This window comes from Gorilla gorilla, chromosome 7, assembly GCF_029281585.2.
Source record: "Gorilla gorilla gorilla isolate KB3781 chromosome 7, NHGRI_mGorGor1-v2.1_pri, whole genome shotgun sequence".
Classification (NCBI taxonomy): Eukaryota; Metazoa; Chordata; class Mammalia; order Primates; family Hominidae; genus Gorilla; species Gorilla gorilla.
Window position 1 is genome coordinate 131069101 of NC_073231.2, and position 22452 is coordinate 131091552.

Sequence of the window (22452 nt, forward strand, 5' to 3'; positions counted from 1 at the left end):
AAATATACCCAGAATTTGCAAAACTACCTGGATTTTTCAGAACTTACATACATTTTACCAAAGTGCATGAGATAGTATCAAGATTCCTGCTAATAGAAAAGTATATAACCTGTGCTGTAAATAAAGACAAAAGAGTAGAGTTAGTCAGAGAAAGATGGTCACCTGAGAAGTAAGTAAGTGTGTCGCCCACTCTGATCCCTGCCCCTTCTTGCTCATTGCCGAGGCCACTGTCAGCCTTTGTTTTCTCTTTCCTACTGTTGAGGGTCAGGGTCTAAACAGAGATTCACTGGACTGAACTGAAAAGACAACTAGATTATAGAACAGAATTCTCCTGAAGTTGGGCAGCATTAGGGCAAGCCGAAGTGTGCAGTTTTTCTTTTTCTTTTTTTTTTTTGAGACGGAGTCTTGCTCTGTCTCCCAGGCTGGAGTGCAGTAGCAGATCTTGGCTCACTTCAACCTCCTCCTCCCGGGTTCAAGCCATTCTTCTGCCTCAGCCTCCCGAGTAGCTGGGACTACAGGCACGAGCCTCCACGTCTGGCTAATTTTTGTGTTTTTAGTAGAGATGGGGTTTCACCATATTGGCCAGGCTGGTCTTGAACTCCTGACCTCGTGATCAGCCCGCCTTGGCCTCCCAAAGTGTTGGGATTCCAGGCTTGAGCCACCACGCCTGGCTTGCAGCTTTCAGAATTACATTACTGTCTTCAGACACTGACATACTTTATAATGAAGCCAATCTTTCACATACTGGCAGCACAGGGACCTTGTATAAATGGCTGAGTAAGCAGAGGTAACTTTTCTCCTTCTATTCTGCCTTTCTGAATTCTTTTTCTGCATCACCTGTTCTTCAATCTTCCTGCAGCCCTTTAACTCTTCTTATTTTTGTCCCTTTTGGGCAATTTTACCATAAGGCTTGATAGCATTAAGTAAATCCCTGCATGTGTGTCTGTGTCTTGTGTGTAATGGTTATTTTTTTTTGTTAGTTTGTAGTGCACTTAGCATATTCCTGTCTAATCAAATAAACACCAACAGTAATATTTCTTAAATTTGTAGAATTATTGGTTTTTGACAGCCTGAAAATCATCCTCAAAAAAAAGGTATATAAACACAAAATGTTAGGAACGACTGCATGGTATTCATGCACCCCTGGTACCTATTTATGGATCCCAGCTGGGTTCAGATCCCTTTCCCATTTTGTAGTTTCAAAATTAGCAGCTTCCATGGTCACTGGTGGTACAGGTTAAGTATCCCTTATCCAAAATACCTGGGACCAGAAGTGTTTTGGATTTCAGACTTTTTTGAATTTTGGAATATTGGCACTATTCTTACGGGTTGAATATCCCTAATCTGAAAATCTGAAGTCCAAAATGCTCCAATGAGCATTTCCTTTGAGCACGAGGTCAGTCCTCAAAAAGCTTTGAATTTTATGGCATTTCGGATTTTGTATTTTCAGATTAAGGATACTGAACCTGAATTTGGAAATACATTTATTCATCAGATACTCATGGAATGCTTACTATGTGCCAGAAAATGTGCAGGGCACTGAAATAGAGTGAAAAAGACATTGGCTCACCCATGAAAATGTATAATGCAGTTGAGGGGAGATAGGCAATCAAATATACAATTATAATACAGAATACATTCAATAATAGTGGAAGTACATATACTTAAAAGAGCATGTCAGGTGAGTATTTAAGTCAACCTTAGGGCATCAAGAAATTCTCCTTACAGTTATATCTGGGTCGTTTGTTTTCTGGAGAAGAAGGAATGCTACGTTTAAAGTTAAGAGAGTTACAGATTTATGTGTCATATTGAGAAATTTGGATTTGATTTTAAAGGACCTTACATTGAAGGTTAATAAGAATTGATCTGTAAATGAAAAAGATAACTGTAGCATGGAGGTGGGTTGGAGGAAGCAGAGTCAGAGGTTGGGCCCATAGTAAGCCAGGTAAACAGTAGTGGTGATTTTAACAAAAGTACTCATAGTGTAAGTTGAAAAGAAGTGAATGAGTTGAAAATATAAGAATTGGAAATCACAGAATTTAGTAATTGAATTTATTCCTTCCACAAATATTGTTGAGCTGCTATGTGTTAGGCATTCTGTTAGATATGGTGGGGAACAAGAGAGACACCCTGTCTGTCCTCAAGTCTAGTGGTGTTGACTTCAGGGCTTTTAGAGTGGACAATTTCAGTGGGTGATGATGCCATTTACCAGAAATGGAACAGACAGGTGTCTCAGACCAAAGATCCCCAGATGTGAGAACTGCTTCTTTAATGCCCCTTTTGAGATTTCAAGATGTCCATGTGATTGAGAATCACTGTGTCTAATGGAAGTGTATCTCTATGTAAACAATATCTGGGGGGGGAGTTTGAGAACCACTGTTACAGGTGATAGTTGAAGCCAGGAAGTAGATATTACCCAGGAAATATATGTAGAAAGAGAGGAAAGGATGGCTGAGGATTGAACCTGGCAAACCCATGGAGAGAAAAGAGGAAGCTGATGGGGAAACCAGCAGAGTATAAAGAATCTAACATATTTTCCAAGATGGAGCCCGTAGAATCAAAGGGAAGAAAAGCAATATGGCAGCAACAGACAGCTGAAGGGCATATTGGATGGGCTCCTGGTTCAAGGTGTTGACCTGAGCTTACATATGAGACACCACATGTTCACCACCACCTCCACCATCCCACTCCAGTTGTATCACCTCTAAAGTGTCCAAATGAAATTAGTAGGAAAAAGTCTTTATCACTGCAGACCACCAAGAAAAGGTGCCATGCAAATGCCTAGCTTAACAAAACTTGGTTCCAGCAAGAACTGTTAGCTTATGGTTCATCCCATGCTAAGGAGGACCCTGCCTGGAAGGTAAACAGAGGGCCCTCTGACCAGTGCTCACAAATACCCTTCAGCTTACAACAGCAGGAGCTAGAGACCTGGGTGAACTACAGAGTAGTTGTGGAAGAGGAGAGCGGACATATTTTGAAATGTCTGGAGCCTCTGGTAATTGCATAGGTACTAGAGAACAGAGTCCCCCACTCACAGCACAAACGCATACCCATGCGATGGCTCAGAACTCTCACCTGGTTTACTCTCGGCAAAGTCAGGCTAACTGCAGAAGAGACAGTGCTAGCTGCCTGTGGGTCACAGTGATAGACAAGGAGAGGAGAGTCATCTTTAAGCTGCAGTCACTTTTTTTTCTTTTGCTGGAACCTAAAAGTTTTTATCAAAAACCCACAACATTTTTGATAGAACACTCACAATTCTCAATATTGGTTACATGTAGACTCTATCTGGGTAAGCAATGTGGAAAAAAATCACCAGACATGGAAATGTCTGTGCCAGAAACTATGCAGGGAACTGAGATAGAGTGAAAAAGACATTGGCTCACCCCTGAAAATGTATAATGCAGTTGAGGGGAGACAGGCAATCAAATATACAATTGTAATAGAGAATACATTCAATAATAGTGGAAGTACATATACTTAAGAGAGCATGTCAGATGAGTATTTAAGTCAGCTTTAGGGCATCAGGAAATTTTTACAGTGACAGGATTGTTCTCTGAAGAAGTAGTGCTATGTTTAAAGTCAAGAGAGTTACAGACTTATGTGTCATATCGAGAAATTTGGATTTGATTTTAAAGGGCCTTAAGCTGAAAGATGTTCCAAAAGGAAGATCCAAAAGGATCTGTTCCAAAAGGAGAAGATTGTGAGCAACCATAGCAAATGGGCTCCTTTGAAGCAACCTTGCAAAAATAATAATTAAAAAAAAAAAAACTCTAAATTTCTAATGTGTATTGTCATTGAAAATTGAGGAGTGATTGTGTTGATAAAATCAAGAATCATATCTCAATGTTATTAAATAGAAAGTAATGATTCACTCTTAAACATATTCTAACAAAATTATTATATTTTAAGGAATTATAAGAACTATAAAGAACTATAAGCATCCAGATGTGTGAGAGTCAGGTAAGGTGGAGTGAGGGAGGAGATGGTTATCTCAAAAGAAAGAGAATTACTTTGTATCCAATTACCTAATAGTCCCGCATGCTAAAAATAATGGAGCATCCATCACCTTAGGCATTAGAGGGGAAAAGGCTCAAATTTTACAGCTTGCTGAGGCATCTTTTCTTCAAAGAGCAACAGCAAGATCATCTTTGACACTGAAAGACTCACAACATATCCCACTTCTGTATAAATCCCCCGAAAAGCAAAATTTATAAAGACATTCTGGAGCCACACAAGTAATTAGTCAGAATAAAGAACTCAAGAAAGGGAAGATATTGTAAGAGTTTTTTTTTTAAGTAGCATAGAATTAATTGTGACTAGCAGTTGTTAACAGAGTGGTGTGCCATAAAGCTAATCATAAATGATTCCTCAAAAAAGAATAATGTAACAGACTAATAGCAGGGATCTACAATTATAGAATGTTTCTCAACAATTAGGCAGGAGGAAGACAAAAGAGTCCAAGGAGAGTAAAAAATGGCTGTTTTATAATTAGCATTGATAAAAAAATAAAGGATAAAGAAAGTTCAAAGTTGAGCAGTAGCAGAGTAAAAATAGGATGAATAATTTCCTAAGTTACTCATTCTGTTCATTAAAGAGAGGAGGGGAAAAAACTTAATCAATATGGCTAAGGGGAGAGGGAACTTCTTAACCTATATGGCTAAGGGAGGGGGAAAGAAACCATTCTGGAAGCATAAAAAAACAAAATGTAGCTTTAAATTAAAACCAAACATTTATTACCATGCAGTGACTACCCTATGTTGTTAAAAGACAAGGATTCGAATTGGCTTTTAAAAAAAATTCAACCACTATATGATCCAAACGTACATCTTTAAAAATATCATAATGGAGAGGTTGAAAACACATACCAGACAACAAACTAAAAAATTTGGGGTGCTACTGTTGAATTAGAGGCAAAAGTATTATACTGTGCAACTTTATTATTTTTTGCTGTTAAAAATTCAGTAAACACTGGCAAAGCAATCCTCATAAAACTTTCATCCTATCAGAACACATTTAGAAGTACAAGGATTGGAAGAAACACAACTGCTGCTGCAATTTGGACTTTTTTTTCAGAGTAAATGAACATTCGCACACAAAAAAAGATATAGAGGAGTGACTGCTCAAAGCTTAAACTAATAACTACACACTGTACTTTGTATGCTACAGAAAGTAATTTACAAGATCAATTAAATATTTATAAGATTTATACTGGCCACAAAGTGAATTTTAAGGGATTTTAAACATTGAAATTGGCCAAGCGCTGTGGCTCACACCTGTAATCCCAACACTTCAGGAGGCCAAGGCAGCAGATCACCTGAGGTCAGGAGTTCAAGACCAGCCTGACCAACATGGTGAAACCCTATCTCTACTAAAAATACAAAAAATTAGCCCGGCGTGGTGGTGGACACCTGTAAGCCCAGCTACTGGGGAGGATGAGGCAGGAGAATCACTTGAACCTGGGAGGCAGAGGTTGCAGTGAGCAGATATTGCACCACTGCACTCCAGCCTGGGTGACAGAGTGAGACTCTGTCTCAATAAATAAATAAATAAAGGTAAGCATTGAAATTGGACTTGCCACATTCTCTCACCGTAATGCTGACAAATACACATTTACATCAAATATTAACTGAAATAATAATTTGAAATTTAAAAAAGAAACTTATCTATAACACAAGTCAAAGGCTACGGCAAAACTATAGTTAAAAATGATTCACAAGTTAATGGCAAGAACATACATAACTTATCAAAATGTGTAGGTGGGAAGAGGGTTTATCAAAATTAGAGGAAAATTGTTGCCTTATTAAGCTCGATAGCATAAACATAAGTGAGTTACACAGCAATGCAAGGAAAAATCTAAAAAAAATACTAAGGATAGAAAAATGAAACAATAATGACAATAGCAGCAATTAATGAATTAGAAAAGCAGAAAAACAATAAAATGATAAATCTAAGAGCTGGATTACTGAAAATTGAAACAAAATTAAGATCAAAAGAAAATATGAAGGCCAGCCCTGTGGCTCACGCATGTAATCCCAGAGCTTTGGGAGGCCCAGGCAGTGGATCACCAGAGGTCAGGAATCAGCCTGGCCAACATGGTGAAACCCCATCTCTACTAAAAATACAACAACTAGCTAGGTGTGGTGAGGCACCTGTAATCCCAGCTACTCGGGAGGCTGAGGCAGGAGAATGGCTTGAACCCAGGAGGCAGAGGTTGCAGTGAGCCGAGATTGCGGCACTGCACTCCAGCCTGGGCAACAGAGCAAGACTCCATCTCAAAGAAAATATGAAATTAGGAATAAAAAGAGGTATATAACTATAGACGTGTTGGGAATTTTTAAAAAACATATTTGAAAAGTAATACTTTTTAACTCTGTGACAATTCAGTTTTAACTCTGTGACAATTCAATCTGCAAAATGAATCTTTTCTTTTTTCTTTTCCTTTTTTTTTTTTTTTTTGAGACAGAGTCTCACTCAGTCTATCACCCAGGCTGGAGTGCAGTGTCACAATCTTGGCTCACTGCAACCTACACCTCCCAGGTTCAAGCGATTCTCCTGCCTCAGCCTCCTGAGTAGCTGGGATTACAGGCATGCGTCACCATGCCCGACTAATTTTTGTATTTTTAGTAGAGACGGGGTTTCACCATGTTGGTCCGGCTGGTCTCGATCTCCTGACCTTGTGATCCATCTGCCTCCTCCTCCCAAAGTGCTAGGATTACAGGTGTGAGCCACCACGCCTGGCCCCAAAAATGTTTCTTAAATGACCAAAATGAGCCTCAAATGGCTAACAACTATAAATGACATTGACAAAAACTGAATTTAAAGAAAGACTCCTCCCTCCCCCAAAATGCAAATTCCAGACATATTTATCACTCAATACTGTCAAACTTTGAAGGAACACAAATGTCCTATGTTATCTAATCTATTTCAAAGCATGGAAATGTCTTGTGAAACTTTGCATTTTATTTTATGAAGCTAGGGTATCTATGACCAAATTATTTTTTTCCTCATCTTTATTGAGGTATGATTGAAAAATAAAAACATTATGTGCAAGTCTACAACTTGATGTTTCGATATAGATATAAATTATGAAATAGTCACCACAATCAAGGTAATTAACATATCTGACACCGCATAATTACCATTTTCTTTTTTTTCTCTTTCTCTTGTGTGGTTAAAATACTTAAGATCAGCATTCTTAAGTATTTCAAACCAATCTCAAGTATACTATATAATATTGTTAACTATAGTCACGTTGCTTTACTATGATTAAATTCTGTATTTTTTTTCTTAAAATATTAGGAGGCCTGGCATGGTGACTCACACCTCTAATTCTAGCACTTTGGGAGGCTGAGTGGGGCAGGATTGCTTGAGCCCAGGAGTTAGAGACCAGCCTGGGCAACATGGCAAAACCCTGTCTCCAAAAAATAACAAAAAAAAAATTAGCTGGGAGTAGTATCGTGTACCTTAGTCCCAGCTACTCAGGAGGCTAAGGTGGGAAGATTACCTGAGCCCAGGAGGTCAAGGCTGCAGTGAGCCGTGTTCATGCCACTGCACTTGAGCATAGGTGACAGAGTGAGACATTGTCTCCAAAAAAAAAAAGTTAAGAACACTTCCACTAAAACCACATATAGGAAATCTTAAGTCAAATAGCAAATATTAGTAAAATCTGGCAGAATATTGAAAGATTCCTAAATGTGACCAGTTAAGATTTGGCTCACGCCTGTAATCCCAGCACTTGGGGAGCCCAAGGCCGGTGGATTACCTGAGGTCAGCAGTTCGAGACCAGCCTGGCCAACACGGTGAAACCCCATCTCCACTGAAAATATAAAAATTAGCTGGGTATGGTGGCAGGCACCTGTAATCCCAGCTACTCGGGAGGCTGAGGCAGGAGAATTGCTTGAACCCAGGAGGCAGAGGTTGCAGTGAGCCGAGATTGCATCATTGTACTCCCACTGGACAACAAGAGCAAAATTCTGTCTCAAAAAAAAAGATTTGTCTCACTAATGTAGCATTTGTTCATCATTAGAAAAATCCATAAAATGGTAACCACATTAAGAGATCAAGAGGAAAGCCATTTTCAGTCATTATTGCTAAGACAAGTTGTAATATTACTCTAGAGTAATAGAGTGCTAGTGAACAAGCGGTGAACTAAAGTGACCACTTTCCTTGTGAAACTTAAGTTCCAATGGGAGAATGACAGTAAACAGACAACTATTATAATAAGTGCATGGAAGATTTTGGTGTATGTTAGATTTTCAAATCTGTAGAGAAAAGTTGGCTCATTCAATAAAAATTTTGAAACCATTGATTAATGTCTTAATAACTATATGTTAAATCTAAAATTTATACTTTAGATTTAAATATGTTACAAATGAATTGAAGATTTTAAGATTAAAAATCGAAACTAAAGTGTGAAAAGAAACAGTCCGGGGTATTTATATTACCTTATGTTCTGTTTGACCTTTTCAGTCATGTCAGAAGGAAGCATGCTTGGGAAGATTTATGAGCTGAAGGATAATATTGCCTTACTTCTGAGACAATAAAGACAAAAGCAATTGCTTCAAACTTGCAAGCATTCAGCAAAGCATAACATGGTTGCAAGATGTATTATATTTGAAGATTTTGCATACAAAGAACTGAAACTGCAAGGGGCAAAATTAATATCATCAGGCTAAGGCAGGCAGATCACTTGAGGTCAGTTCAAGATCAGCCTGGCCAACATAGTAAAACCCCATCTCTACTAAAAATACAAAAATTAGCTGGGCATGGTGGTGCATGCCTGTAGTCCCAGCTACTTGGGAGGCTGAGGCAGGAGAATTACCTGAACCAGGGAGGCGGAGGTTGCAGTGAGCTGAGATCACACCACTGCACTCCAGCCTGGGCGACAGAGCAAGACTCCATCTCAAAAAAAAAAAGTCAACATAATTCCTTGATACATTAAGTTTTTTCAGAGAAAGTCCAGCTATACTAATGAGACTCACTAACATTTTTCAAGTGTATTCTATGTATTACCTCATGTAGTACTGAAGACAGTCATTGGAAGTATGCAGATAGGGTTTTACAGGGAAGGATATGGAGACACAGAGGATCATAGTAGCTTGCCCTAGGGCACTCAGGTATAATGTAATAATTGGCAGAACCAGCAGCCAGGCACGGTGGCTCATGCCTGTAATCTCAGCACTTTAGGAGGCTGAGACAGGCGGATTACTTGCGGTCAGGTGTTCAAGACCAGCCTGGCCAACATGGTAAAACCTTGTCTCTACTAAAAATACAAAAAATTAGCCGAGTGTGGTGGCACATGCCTTTAATCCCAGCTACTAGGGAAGCTGAGGAACAAGAATCTTTTGAACCAGGGAGGCAGAGGTTGCAGTGAGCCAAGATCATGCCACTGTACTCCAGCCTGGGTGACGGAGCAAGACTCTGTCTCAAAAAAAAAAAAAAAAAAAAAAAAAAAAATAGGCAGAGCCATGAGTGAAATTCAATCTTGTACCAGAGTCCACTTTATTATACTGTTTTGAACATGGTTCTGAATTTTAAAGATCTCAAAAAACAGGTTCCTTAAGAAGAATTCAGAGGGGAGAAATTTCACTTAATCTGCTTCAAGAGTAAGTTTGGATGATAGCATCCCCACATCACAGCTGACAGTCCATTTGGAGCTTTTAAGAATCCCTTTCTCACCTACATGCAGTCTTTGTCAGAAAGATGTTCATGGGGAGTGTTCGGGACTCAAGTTTCATTCAGCTGACAAAATAACTTCCAGAAAATCACTTTGAAAAAATTTTGGGCAAAACATTCCTCTATTTACTCCAAAACAAATGAGTGGACTTTGAATGCCACCTACTCACTTCACCAACATACATTTTTAGAGCTGGTTTTTCTCCATTTGTGACTGTAAAAGGAAAGCAGTGCAATCATCCTGGCCCACTTTGAGTTCTCTTTCCCACACCCAGTTTGATTGAAGGACACAAGATTCCTTCAAGCAAGAATACTCAGTGCTTATGTGGGCATCACATGATCAAAGTTTCTAAGCAAAAATATTTTTTTTCCAAAACCTGACATTGTTTTAGGTTTGGGATGATAATGATCATTATTATTATTATTTCAAACATTAAAGGCAGACCTGAGATTTTTAAGTTTCTTTAAGGTGGTGTGAACTTTTGAAAACATTCAGAAATTACCAGCTGCCATTGGGAGGAATTAAAAATAAAAAAGGAAAAAACACTGGGAAACAGTATTTTATTATTTATTTGTTTACTTATTCATTTATTTATTTTTGAGACGGAGTTTCGCTCTTGCTGCCCAGGCTGGAGTGCAATGGCGCAATCTCGGCTTACTGCAACCTCCGTCTCCTGGGTTCAAGCGATTCTCCTGCCTCAGCCTCCCAAGTAGCTGGTACTACAGTCATGCACCACCATGCCTGGCTAATTTTTGTATTTTTAGTAGAGATGGGGTTTCACCATGTTGGCCAGGCTGTTCTAGAACTCCTGACCTTGGGTGATCCGCCTGCCTTGGCTTCCCAAAGCCACCACGCCCAGCAACACTATTTTATATGTATTATTTTTGGTATGGAAACGTAAAGATAGTTATAATGTTTTTCTTTTTTAAAAAAAGCATCCTTTCATCCACCCAGATTTTTCTAGCCCTCTTACTTTAATTAATCCAAAAAAGATGTGTTATAGCCTATTAAGGTTAGACTACCTCTATTGATATATTGCTGTGGAAATGTTCGTAGCATTAAATAGCTACTGTTTCCTTACTGTAAGTAAACATTTATTAACTAAAAACACCCTGCTTTTACTTGTTTCACTTATATTCTCATGAATTCAGATTTGTCTTAAATTTTTATAGCTATAATTTCATCCAATTCTTATTTATTTGGTCATATGTCTCTTGCAGACATTTCTTCGGATTTGTTTTGTTTTGTTTTGTTTTTTAAGAGATGGAGTCTTGTTCTTTCACTCAAGCTGGAGTGCAGTGGTGCCAGCATAGCTTACTGCAGCCTCACCCTCCCCAGCTCAAGAGATCCTCCAACCTCAGCCTCCCAAGTAGCTGGGATAACAAGTGTGAGCCACCACACCCAGCCCATTTCTTAGTTTTTATGTTTTAAATCAGTCTGAATCCTGATCTTTACGCAGGAAGATTTATGTTGACAGTTGATAATAATGTTGATTATAACATTAGTATTAACCTACATTCACTAAATCTTTACTAGGTGACAGTAAAACAACATGCACAATATGATCCTATTTTTATAAAATATATTTTAATTTATGATATGCCGTGCAGAAAAATTATATATGCAGCTGTTAAAAGTAGTTGTCTTTGATGGTAGGACTGCAAATGATCTGAATTTTTATGTGTGTGTTTAAAATTTCTCTAGTAAAAGCATAGTGGTTCCATTATTTAAAAGTTTAATAAGGGAATAATATAGTCAGCTATAGGACAAAGCAGATAAATGTCAATAGCTTTCTTATATACTACCCATACCTATTAGAAAGTTTCAGGGAGACGCAGCGAACAGAATAAATAAGCAAACAAAAATTCCATTCTCAATAATGACATAATACAGAAAATGCCCACAAATGAACTGGAAAAAAAAGTATTTTCAAAAAGAAAACTTAAATTTTTGAGAGACCTTTGAAACAATGGAAAATTATATCACGGGTCTTAATGGGAAGACAGTGATTTTTAAATGGGAGAGACTTGAATATGATTAAATATTAATGTAGAAGAGGAAACTTAGAGTTTACATACAACAGAAGGAATAGTTTTTCAAGTAGACTCAGTGAATATGGGTAGACATGGAGTTTGAGTGAGAGCTAGAAAATAGATTTTTTTCAAAACCTGACGTTGACTTTTCCAAGTTTCCAGCATATATTCCTGGGCAGAAGATCTCAATAATAGCAAAAATAGCAACCACTTATTGGATGCCCGTTATGTCTTAGACAACGGAATAGTTATTTTCATAATTAGCTGACTTCATCTTTACCACCTTCTGCAAGCTATCTTCATTAACTCCACTTTTTAAATAAAGAAGCAGCCTTTTAAAGCAAAGTTAAATCATTTGCTCAAGGTCTTACAGGAGCTAAATGTCAGAGCTGGGATTTGAACCTAGACCTGTAATCTAACATCTTTTTTCCCTACAGTATACTGCATTATACTGCCACCATAAGACCTGGACCTCAGAAGGGGAAACAGCCTTAGGGTTAGACTTTTTAACATGCTGAATCTAAGAGATTTACACAATATCACTTTGGTGATAAACCATTGAAATATGGTCTGGAGTCTGAGGAAAGAATCAGCTGAAAATGTACTTACAGATGTCATCTGGAGATGGTTGAATCCTTGTAATCCTAGCTGAGATTGCCCAGGAGAGTGTAGTCAGCAAAAAGAGGATAGCACCAATTCTGGGAACACGAACTTTTAAGAGACTAGTAAAGAGAAGCTAATGTATGAGACTGGAAAGGGATGACAGATAGAAAGAAGAGAAGCAAATGTGTAAAATAACACACCCCTACCGGCCGGGCACAGTGGCTCACGCCTATAATCCCAGCACTTTGAGAGGCCAAGGGGGGCAGATCACAAGGTAAGGAGATTGAGACCAACCTGGCTAACATGGTGAAACCCTGTCTCTACTAAAAATACAAAAATTAGCTGGATGTGGTGGTGGGTGCCTGTAGTCCCAGCTACTCGGGAGGCGAGACAGGAGAATGGCGTGAACCCAGGAGGCGGAGCTCGCAGTGAGCCGAGATCCTGCCACTGCACTCCAGCCTGGGCGACAGAGCGAGACTCTGTCTCAAAAAAAAAAAAAAAAAAAAAACCCTGTTTCATCAGTATTAAGATTTATATTTTCTTGCATTTGACTATCTCAAAAATTGGCATGTGTCTTATCAATGAGGTCTTGTAATTGTCAGTACACAAATTAGTAGTACATACATGGGACATCTTATAACTGAAGGAATATTTTAATCTGGTAGTTGATGGTTTAAAAATCAATCATGCTTATCCATTTCTAAATTATTTTAGAATGAAAGCATACGTTTAACTTTTGTAAGTCTATTTAAGCAGTGCATAGATTCGATTAAATGAATGGTTACCTGTTAGATGGGTAGTTCCGGAGTTAAGAGCGCAAGCTCCGGAAAGAGCCAAGGTTATTTAAAGTGTCCTCACCTACCAGCTGAGTCCTTTGGGTGAAACTCTTTACTCCCTTAAGCCTAAATTTTCTTACCTATAGAACACAGATTAAAAGTCTCTATTTCTTAAGATTGTTGTAAGGATTAAATGATATAGTACATGTAAAGTACTTAGCACTGTGCCTGGCAAATGGTAAGCTCTCAGTCAATGATAGGCATTCTCATGATTTCCGACTGGAAAGAAATTGGTGCCCTTCCCATCCTACCCCAGGGTACTGCCATTTCTCTTTAAGTAAAGCTAGACTATATCTGAAATAGGCAAATATGGAAGTTTATATACACTTAAGGGAGCTACCTGTTCCCTTCTCTTGAAGGATATTAAACTGTGGTATTTGCTAGAGAATTTGAATTAGCAGGTGTATGTAGATTCTGAGCCTTTTTTGTGCTCAGCTCAAAGCCTTGACCATGCTGAATACATAACAAAGTACTGATTGATAATGTTTAACCCCTAGGGGCAGGCTTTCTTTTCGCCCTGAGCAAAAAAGATGCAGTCTTTGTGGATGGGTGTTTGGGGAATTCCTGCAATATACCTTAGATGCAGAGTTTCGGGTGGAGTTTTGTTTTTATGTTTGTTTGTTTTGTTTTGTTTTGACTTTCCACTTTAACTGTGATCCATTCCAGGAGATTTTGTAGTTTCTCAGATGTTATACTGGATGAAAAGTAGTAACTGCATAAACATTAGTTTGAGAATACAGATAATGTTATAAATCTTCATCTTGGTTTGTATTGTAAAGGCAGCATCTCATGTGACTTATCTTTATATGGAATTGCTAAATTAGTATTGTGCCTTTCTTCCAGAAAGCTTAAAATGAAGTCGTATAGGCAGCCTGATTTAAAAGATAATTACTATTCCATTTCCTAAATGTTCTACCATGCAAGAAGAATTTGGAGGAAAAAGAAAAAGTTTATTCCTTTGGGGGAAAGTTAATTTTACTTTGTCTTGGTAAAATGCTACCACATATGCAGTTAAATGACAATTCCCCCTCCAAAAAAAATTTTTTGGCCGTCATAGTCATCATGACTTCTCCTATAAGATTATCCTAGTGTTCAGGATGCTTCTCAAAAGGCCTAGAAGATAACAAATATTTTTCTAAGTGTGTTTCTAAGGGCTGTAACTAAGCATCTCTCTTAATTCAGCAAACTACCTTTTTTTATTCAGTCAAAATTTACCTTTTAAATTAGGCTCGTAATTTGATTTTCATTGGTATCAAAGAATTCTCTTTTGACTCCAATATTACATTTAATAATTCAAACTCTAATATCTCTATTGAAACACTCTGTGTTTCAGTCGTGTTTGAAGATGTCTAAAAACAAAAGTCTTTTGCATTTTTCATATTCTATTTAATGGCTGGATGCATGTCAGTGCATAGGATTTGAATCATTAGTGTGCCACAAAACATTTTACCAAGAAATGGTGCGTCATCAAATAATTGAATCACAATGGTAGCTGTAAATGGGACCCAATTTACAAAAGTAAATAGTGTCCCCTTTTACAAGAAAGAAAATTAACCATGCTCATTCAGATTCTGAAGTTTAATTAGCTTTAACTTGCTAAAAGAAAGAAATTGAACAAGTAAATAGCATGTACTTCACCATATATAGCAAATCCTGAATCACTGCCATTTTTTATATAACTGACCCACATGGGTTCTTTGCTTTTTCTTTTATCTGTTTACCTCAGATTTTTTTTTTAATAAAGGACTATAATTTGATTGGCTTGCAAATTCTTCCCATTTCTAACATGCTATAAGACTTTAAGCCTAATTTCCTTTGAGCCTTAATCCTCTTGCTAATTGATGTGACTGAGTTGTCTGGAATCAACCTCCTTGGTGCAAATGACTGAGACTGTGATGTTCTATGGAAGCAGTTTGGTCCGGGAATGAATCCTTTCATTCAGCAAACAAATGCCATGCCAGCTGAGTCCTGAAAGAGCTCATGGGCACGTAAAGGAATGTAGTTGTTTTACAACATGTCCCCCAAAATTATTTGACACTCTTCTCATTAGCAAGTGGGACTCTGCCCCTTCCACTTGGATCTGGGCTCTGTAACTGCCTGCCAATAGAGTATGGCGGAAGTGACGCATTGTATCAGTTTCTGTGCCCAGACCTTAAGAACCTAGCAGCGTCCACTTCCTGTCTCCTTGTATGCTCACTCTTGGAACCCAGCTACCATGCTGTGATGAAGCCTAAAGACCCAAGCAGAGAGGAACCAATAGCCGGTCCCAGCTTGTCAGCTGTATGAATGAGCCATCTTGGAGGTGGATTCTCCAGTTCCAGGAGAGCTGCCCCAGTTAATGCTACATGAAACAGAGACAAGTCGTCAGTCATCCATCCCCACTGTGCCCTTTCCAAGTTTGTGAGCAAAATAAATGACTGTTGAGTTAAGCCATAGAGTTTAGGAATGATTTGTTGCTGGAACAAGGAGGTAGACACATAAACAATTTTGAAGCAATGTAGATTACAATAACAGTGATGTGTACTACGTATCACAGGAACACTGAGTCGAGACACCTAATCCTTCCTTCATCATCAGGGAAGACTTCCTCAATGAATGAGATGGCAACTGAACTGAATCTCAGGTTAACCAGGTTGGGGAATAAAAGGGTGGCGTGTTCTAGGCAGAGGGGACAACAGTGTGATCACAGGCAGAGAGGAAGGAAACAGTATGGTGTGCAAAAGGAATTATGAGCACTTAGGTGTTGCTGGAGCTTAAAGCTGGAACAGGAAGTACTAATTATGTAGCCAGAGATAATTGGCAAAGGTTGAATCATGAAGGCCCTTGTTTGCCAGGTGAAGACATATTGTGTACACACAGCTTGTTATTTTCATTATTGTTGTATTGCATTTTGGATTGGAGCTGTCTGATCAGGTTTGTGTTTTAGACAAATCCTTCTATCAGCAGTGGGGAAGGTGGATTTCAGGATATGAATCCTGAAGCATGAAGACCAGTCAGATGGCCATTGCAGCAGTTCAGGCAAGGACAATGAGGCCTAAATTAAGACTGCGAGGGTGAGGATGGGGAAGAGAAACTAGAGTCAAGAAATAGGTGGTTTTAAAAAGAAGTATTTAGAGGGTAAAAAGAATACTAACTGGCCGGATGTGGTGGCTCACGCCTGTAATCCCAGCACTTTGGGAGGCTGAGGCAGGTGGATCACAAGGTCAAGAGATCAAGACCATCCTGGCCAACATGGTGAAATCCCTGTCTCTACTAAAAATACAAAAATTAGCTGGGCATGGTGGCGTGCACCTGTAGTCCCAGCTACTCAGGAGGCTGAGGCAAGAGAATCACTTGAACCTGGGAGGCGGAGGTTGCAGTGAGCTGAGATTGCACCACTGCACTCCAGCTTGGGGACAGAGTGAGACTCCGTCTCAAAAAAAAAAAAAAAAACTAACTGATTATAGGGAGGAAAGAGACAGTGAAAGAGGACCCTCAGATTTCTAAGTTAGGTGAAAGCTAGATGCCAGTGCCACCAGAAGGGAGTGAGGGGGAATATAAGGAGGAGGATAATGCAGGGGCAAAGCTAGAGAGTACAGCTTTGACGTGCTGGATATGTAAAGTCTCTGGCATCCATGTAGCGATGTCAGTGAGGCAGTTGGAAATACATGTCAAAAGTTAAAGGAGATTTAAGCTGTAAGAAAAGATTTGGCAGCCATTGTCACAAAATTGCTAGCTGAAATTATGCATAGACAAGCTCACCCAGGGGAAGAATGTTCAGTTAAAAAAGAAGAGGGCTGTTGGGTGCGGTGGCTCACGCCTGTAATCCCAGCACTTTGGGAGGCCGAGGTGGGTGGATCATGAGGTCAGGAGATCGGGACCATCCTGGCTAACATGGTGAAACCCTGTCTCTATTAAAAAATACAAAAAATCAGCTGGGCGTGGTGGCACATGCCTGTAGTCCCAGCTACTAGGGGAGGCTGAGGCAGGCGAATTGCTTGAACCTGGGAAATGGTTGCGGTGAGTCGAGATTGTGCCACTGCACTCCAGCCTGGGTGACAAAGCAAGACTCTGTGTCAAAAAAAAAAAAAAAAGAGGGCTGAAGGTGAAACTCTGGGAGCACCCTGACATGTAGAAGTTAGTTAAAGGAGTCCGGGCCTGTAATTGCAGCGCTTTGGGAAGCCTAAGCGGGCAGATCACTTGAGGTCAGGAGTTCGAGGCCAGCCTGGCCAACATGGTGAAGCCCCATCTCTACTAAAAATACAAAAATTAGTCAGGCGTGGTGGCATGTGCCTGTAATCCCAGCTATTTGGGAGGCCGAGGCAGGAGAATCACTTGAACCCAGAAGGCAGAGGTTGCAGTGAGCTGAGATTGTGTCACTGCACTCCAACCTAGGCGACAGAGCAAGGCTCCATCTCAAAAAAGAAAAAAAAAAAAAAAGACATTTAAAGGAAAATGTGCCCACAAAAGAGATGGGAAAAGAATGATCCAAGAAGTTCCAGGAGAACCAAGAAGGAGGAGTCACCTCAGAAACCAAAGGCAGAGAGTTGAAAAAGGGGGTAATCTCCTGTGTCAAATGTAAACAGTCCAGTAAGATAAGGATTGAGGAGGGGTCATTGGTAACTTTTGCCAAGCTGGACAAAACCAAATTTCTCTTTTTTTTTTTTTTTTTCTGAGACGGAGTCTTGCTGTGTCGCCCAGGCTGGAATGCAGTGGCGCGATCTCGGCTCACTGCAAGCTCCGCCTCCCGGGTTCACGCCATTCTCCTGCCTCAGCCTCCTGAGTAGCTGGGACTACAGGCACCCACCACCATGCCTGTCGAATTTTTTTGTATTTTTAGTAGAGATGGGGTTTCATTGTGTTAGCCAGGATGGTCTCGATCTCCTGACTTCATGATCCGCCCTCTTCGGCCTCCCAAAGTCCTGGGATTACAGGCGTGAGCCACCGTGCCTGGCCAGACGAAACCAAATGTCAATGGATAAGTGCATGGAAAGTAAGAAAATAGACACCAATGGTACAGCCAAGGCAATGAAGAGTAGCTAGAGAAGAACACAGGAGCATGAGAGGGTGGTGGTGGTGGTTTTGGAGAGATGGAAAATACGTAAATACTTTTATGACCCAAATAGCTCATGCCATTAAAGGGAGGAGATTGAAGAGAGAAGAAAAAGAAGATGTGATTCATGTAGTAGCATCTATTCAGAGATAGAAGGGCAGAGAGTCAAGGGCAGTCTTTTGGGATACAGTAAGTGTGGGTATAGATGTAAATAGTTTTATAAGAGTAGGGCAGGAGATTGAAGATTAAAGCTGATGGACTTAATTTTTTTCTGTGAAACAGGAGATAAGTTTGTTCACTGAGGGAATGAGTATAGCAGGGATTGATAGCTGTGTTAAAGACAGTGGTGAGTCTTAGAGTAGTCTTTTAAGAAAATGGAAACAAGGGCTAGCTCACAAGAGGCAAGAAGGATTGATAGGTGACCCAGAGGTCCAGTTGACTTTGGAGATTATGGTCTTATACTAGTAATCTGCACAGTTGAGGGCTTTTATTCAAGGGAATGCCCCACCCCTATCCCATTCACCCCCCCTCCCCCCACCCCACTTTCCTGGCTCCCCTGAGTCAGGGAGAATGGGCAAGCCTCCATAGGAAAGCAACCTCAGCCTGGACAAAAGCAAAATTTTGTTTAAGACAACAGATGGAGCATTCTGTGTACAACTGGAGGATGGCTTGTTTTGTTTTTCATAATGGCATGAGGGTTCTAGAAAGTAAAATAATAGGAAAGATTAGAAGGGACTCAAGAATGAGAAAAGCCACAGATAAGAAAACACAGAGGAGTAAGATGATGAGGGTAATGGAGAGAGGTGGGGGGGTTATGGGAGTGGCAATGTGATTTGCTTCTTATTTAGTCGCCAGAGGTTAGTTGAAGGAAAGACTTGGTTGGAAGCTATTGCCTGACATTTCCTTGGTACAAGACATTGTGGTCACACAACTGACCAGTGGTCCTTAGCAGTTTCTGGCCTGCTCACAGAGCTTTGTTTTCTGTTTTTGAGACAGAGTTTTGCTCTTGTTGCCCAGGCTGTAGTGCAATGGCACGATCTCGGCTCACTGCAACCTCCGCCTCTTGGGTTCAAGCGATTCTCCTGCCTCAGCCTCCCAAGTAGCTGGGATTACAGGCGTGCGCTATCACACCCAGCTAATTTTGTATTTTTAGTAGAGACGGGGTTTCTCCATATTGGTCAGGCTGGTCTTGAACTCCCGACTCAGGTGATCCGCCCACTTCATGCTGGGATTACAGGTGTGAGCCACTGTACCTGGCCTGCTCACAGAGCTTTGTAAAGAGAAAGTGAGAGTCCTGTGCCAGACAGAGATGGGCTCCTGAGTGAATGCTGCCAGCCCCAGAGTTTGCAGTAGAGCAGGAGTCCCCAGTCGGTGGCCTGTTAGGAACTGGGCCGCACAGCAGGAGGTGAGCAGCCGACAAGCGAGCATTACCACCTGAGCTCCACCTTCTGTCAGGTCAGCGGTGGCATTAGATTCTGGTAGAAGCATGAGCCCCATTGGTTGTGCACTCCTTATGAAAATCTAACTAATGCCTGATGATCTAAGGTGGAACAGTTTCATCCAGAAACCATCGTCGTGTCCTCCCTACCCCCGCCCCCACCACACCCCAGTCTGTGACAAATTGTCTTCCATGAAGCTGGCCCCTGGCACCAAAAGTTGGAGACAACTGCAGCAGTGTACTTGCTTGAGTTATCCCATAGAGTTGTGGAACAGCAACATCTTACTCTGTGGCCTACTCTTGTTATTGCAGTACGCACAAATTTAACAGTAGTAATCATAATATAAACAATAGCTTATATTTATATGGCTTTATGTTTATTAAATGTTGGTTTCAACAACTCTAAAACAGGGTAGTTAATGTTATCTCATTCATAGGTCAGAAAGCCTGAATCTCAGAGGGTAAGGTCATACTGCTAATAAATGGATGAAATAAAAATAGAAATCAGATCTTCTGACTTCTAGCTCTTTTCAGCTATGCCACACTGCAGTTTTGGAGCTGGAAACTGCATTGGGCTCATGTAATCCAACCTCTTCTCTTATAGATGAAGCAACTGAGGCAGCAGCCTGGTGAAACAAAAAGAAAGCAGATATTGCAGGTTGGATATTCTGGGATAAATATTTTATTTAAAAATCTTTTAATGTTCCAGAAAGGTTCAGTAACTTTCTAGTGGCCACAGTCAGTGTCGAAGCCAGAGCTGGAACACACCCTACTACACGACTCTTGGGATTGGGTTTCAAATCAAGAAATGTGGGAGGACATATCTCTGATGAGTCAGAATAGTGGAAGGGAGTGGCCCCGGAATGTGACTACCTGGAAGAATCTGGTTCCTTAGGCTAAGTCACTAATGTTAGCCCAGTATAAAAATGTGTTTTTCAGAATGGAATCAGGAGGGTAAAATTAAAGATGAAATCATCTGAATAGCAGTTCTCCACCAAGACAGCACTTTAGCTAAAGGATGATTACAGTGTAGGGCAGTTCATTTTGATTCACTGGGGCTATATCTCTATACTTTAGTGTGTGGTGGTGGTTGCTTTCCCCACTAGATCTGGGTTCTAGCCCTCCCTGCTGGCTCCCTCACTTAGTGGACATTGAACCTTTCACTTTCCTTCTCGGGGCCTGAGTTTCCTCAATAAAAAGAATTTGGATCTAGGTGGCCCTCTTCTTAATCTATTAATTCCCTAATTTCATTTTATTTATTTATTTATTTTCTTTTTTGAGATGGAGTCTTGCTCTGTTACCCAGGCTGGAGTGCAGTGATGTGGTCTCAGCTCACTGCAACCTCCACCTCCCAGGTTCAAGTGATTCTCATGCCTTAGCCTCCCGAGTAGCTGGGATTACAGGTGTGCACCACCACACCCAGCTAATTTTGTATTTTTAGTAGAGGTGAGGTTTCACTATGTTGGCCAGGCTGATCTTTAACTCCTGACCTCAGGTGATCCACCTGCCTCAGCCTCTCAAAGTGCTAGGATTACAGGCATGAGCCATCATGCCTGGCCAAATTTCTTAATTTCAGATATACCCTATGGCACAGATATTTTAAGGCAAAACATAGGTATATTATGCCATACATAAGTGTATTGGATGAAGCTGACAGAGAAAAGTATATAATCATTCTGAGAAAAGAAGCCTCGATATTTACATTTCGGTGAAAAGGGGGAGAAAATTACTGTTTTGCGAATCAACCAAAGTACTCCATAGTCATTACAGAAGCATGTACTTACCTGTAATTTTTTGTGGAATCGTTCAAAGTTTATTGTTTAACACTTATTGACAATCACTATTATGCTGGATACTATGGGAGCAAGTTTATGCAAGCTAATCCCCTGCTTGTTAATCTAGGGAAAGAATGGAACAGTGATCAAATTTGCAAGGTTAGAAATGCTAAAGCTCTTGCTTTCTGTCAGAAAACTCCAGCTAGGTATTCAAATTTAGTCAAGATCCAATATCAGAAAGCCTTTATTATTTATTGAAGCATCTGCTCTTTCTACTTTTTCCATTTGGCTTCTGTGCTCTGTGGTTACTATTCTCAGATAATTGGGGGTATGACTTCAGTCACTTTTGAAATATTGGGAACTAAATTCTCTCATTGGAGATTCAGCACACTTCAGGCATTTTAATAAAACTCTAGTAACTTGAATTCTGGAAATTTAATTAGTATACTTACACTTTGAATTTTTTCTTGCCTGAACCATTACACATTTTTACAGAACAAATATTTAATCCTTAAGATTTCATAACCAAGGGATTTAAAGATTAGCTTTGAAAATAGGTCAGGGAAAATATCCACTTTGGTTAAAAGCTAATCATGTAAAGAAGTAAAAAAAACAAAAACAAAAACAAAACAGCTTAGAAGCTTTTGAAAAACATTTTTAAAAATCAATTGTATTGGCTAGGCACAGTGGCTCACGTCTGTAATCCCAGCACTTTGGGAGGCCAGCATTGGTCAGATCACCTGAGGTCAGGAGTTCAAGACCGTCCTCGCCAACACAGCAAAACCCCATCTCTACTAAAAATAGAAAAATTAGCCAGGTGTGGTGGCACACACCTGTCATCTCAATTACTCGGGAAGCTGAGACAGGAAAATCACTGGAACCCAGGAGGTGGAGGTTGCAGTGAATCGAGATTGCACCACTGCACTCCAGCCTGGGTGACAGAGTGAGACTCTGTCTCAAAATAAAATAAAATAAAATAAAATAATAAAATAAAATAAAATAATAAAATAAAAATTGTATAGGCCGGGTGCGATGGCTCACACCTGTAATCCCAGCACT

General features: G+C 40.0%; 1 protein-coding gene across 9 annotated transcripts in view; it reads left to right on the plus strand.

Annotated features, from left to right (window-relative positions):
• The window catches only part of NSMCE2 (NSE2 (MMS21) homolog, SMC5-SMC6 complex SUMO ligase), a 274568-nt gene that overhangs the window by 148024 nt on the left and 104092 nt on the right, over positions 1 to 22452 (plus strand). The gene's annotated exons all lie outside the window — the stretch shown is intronic.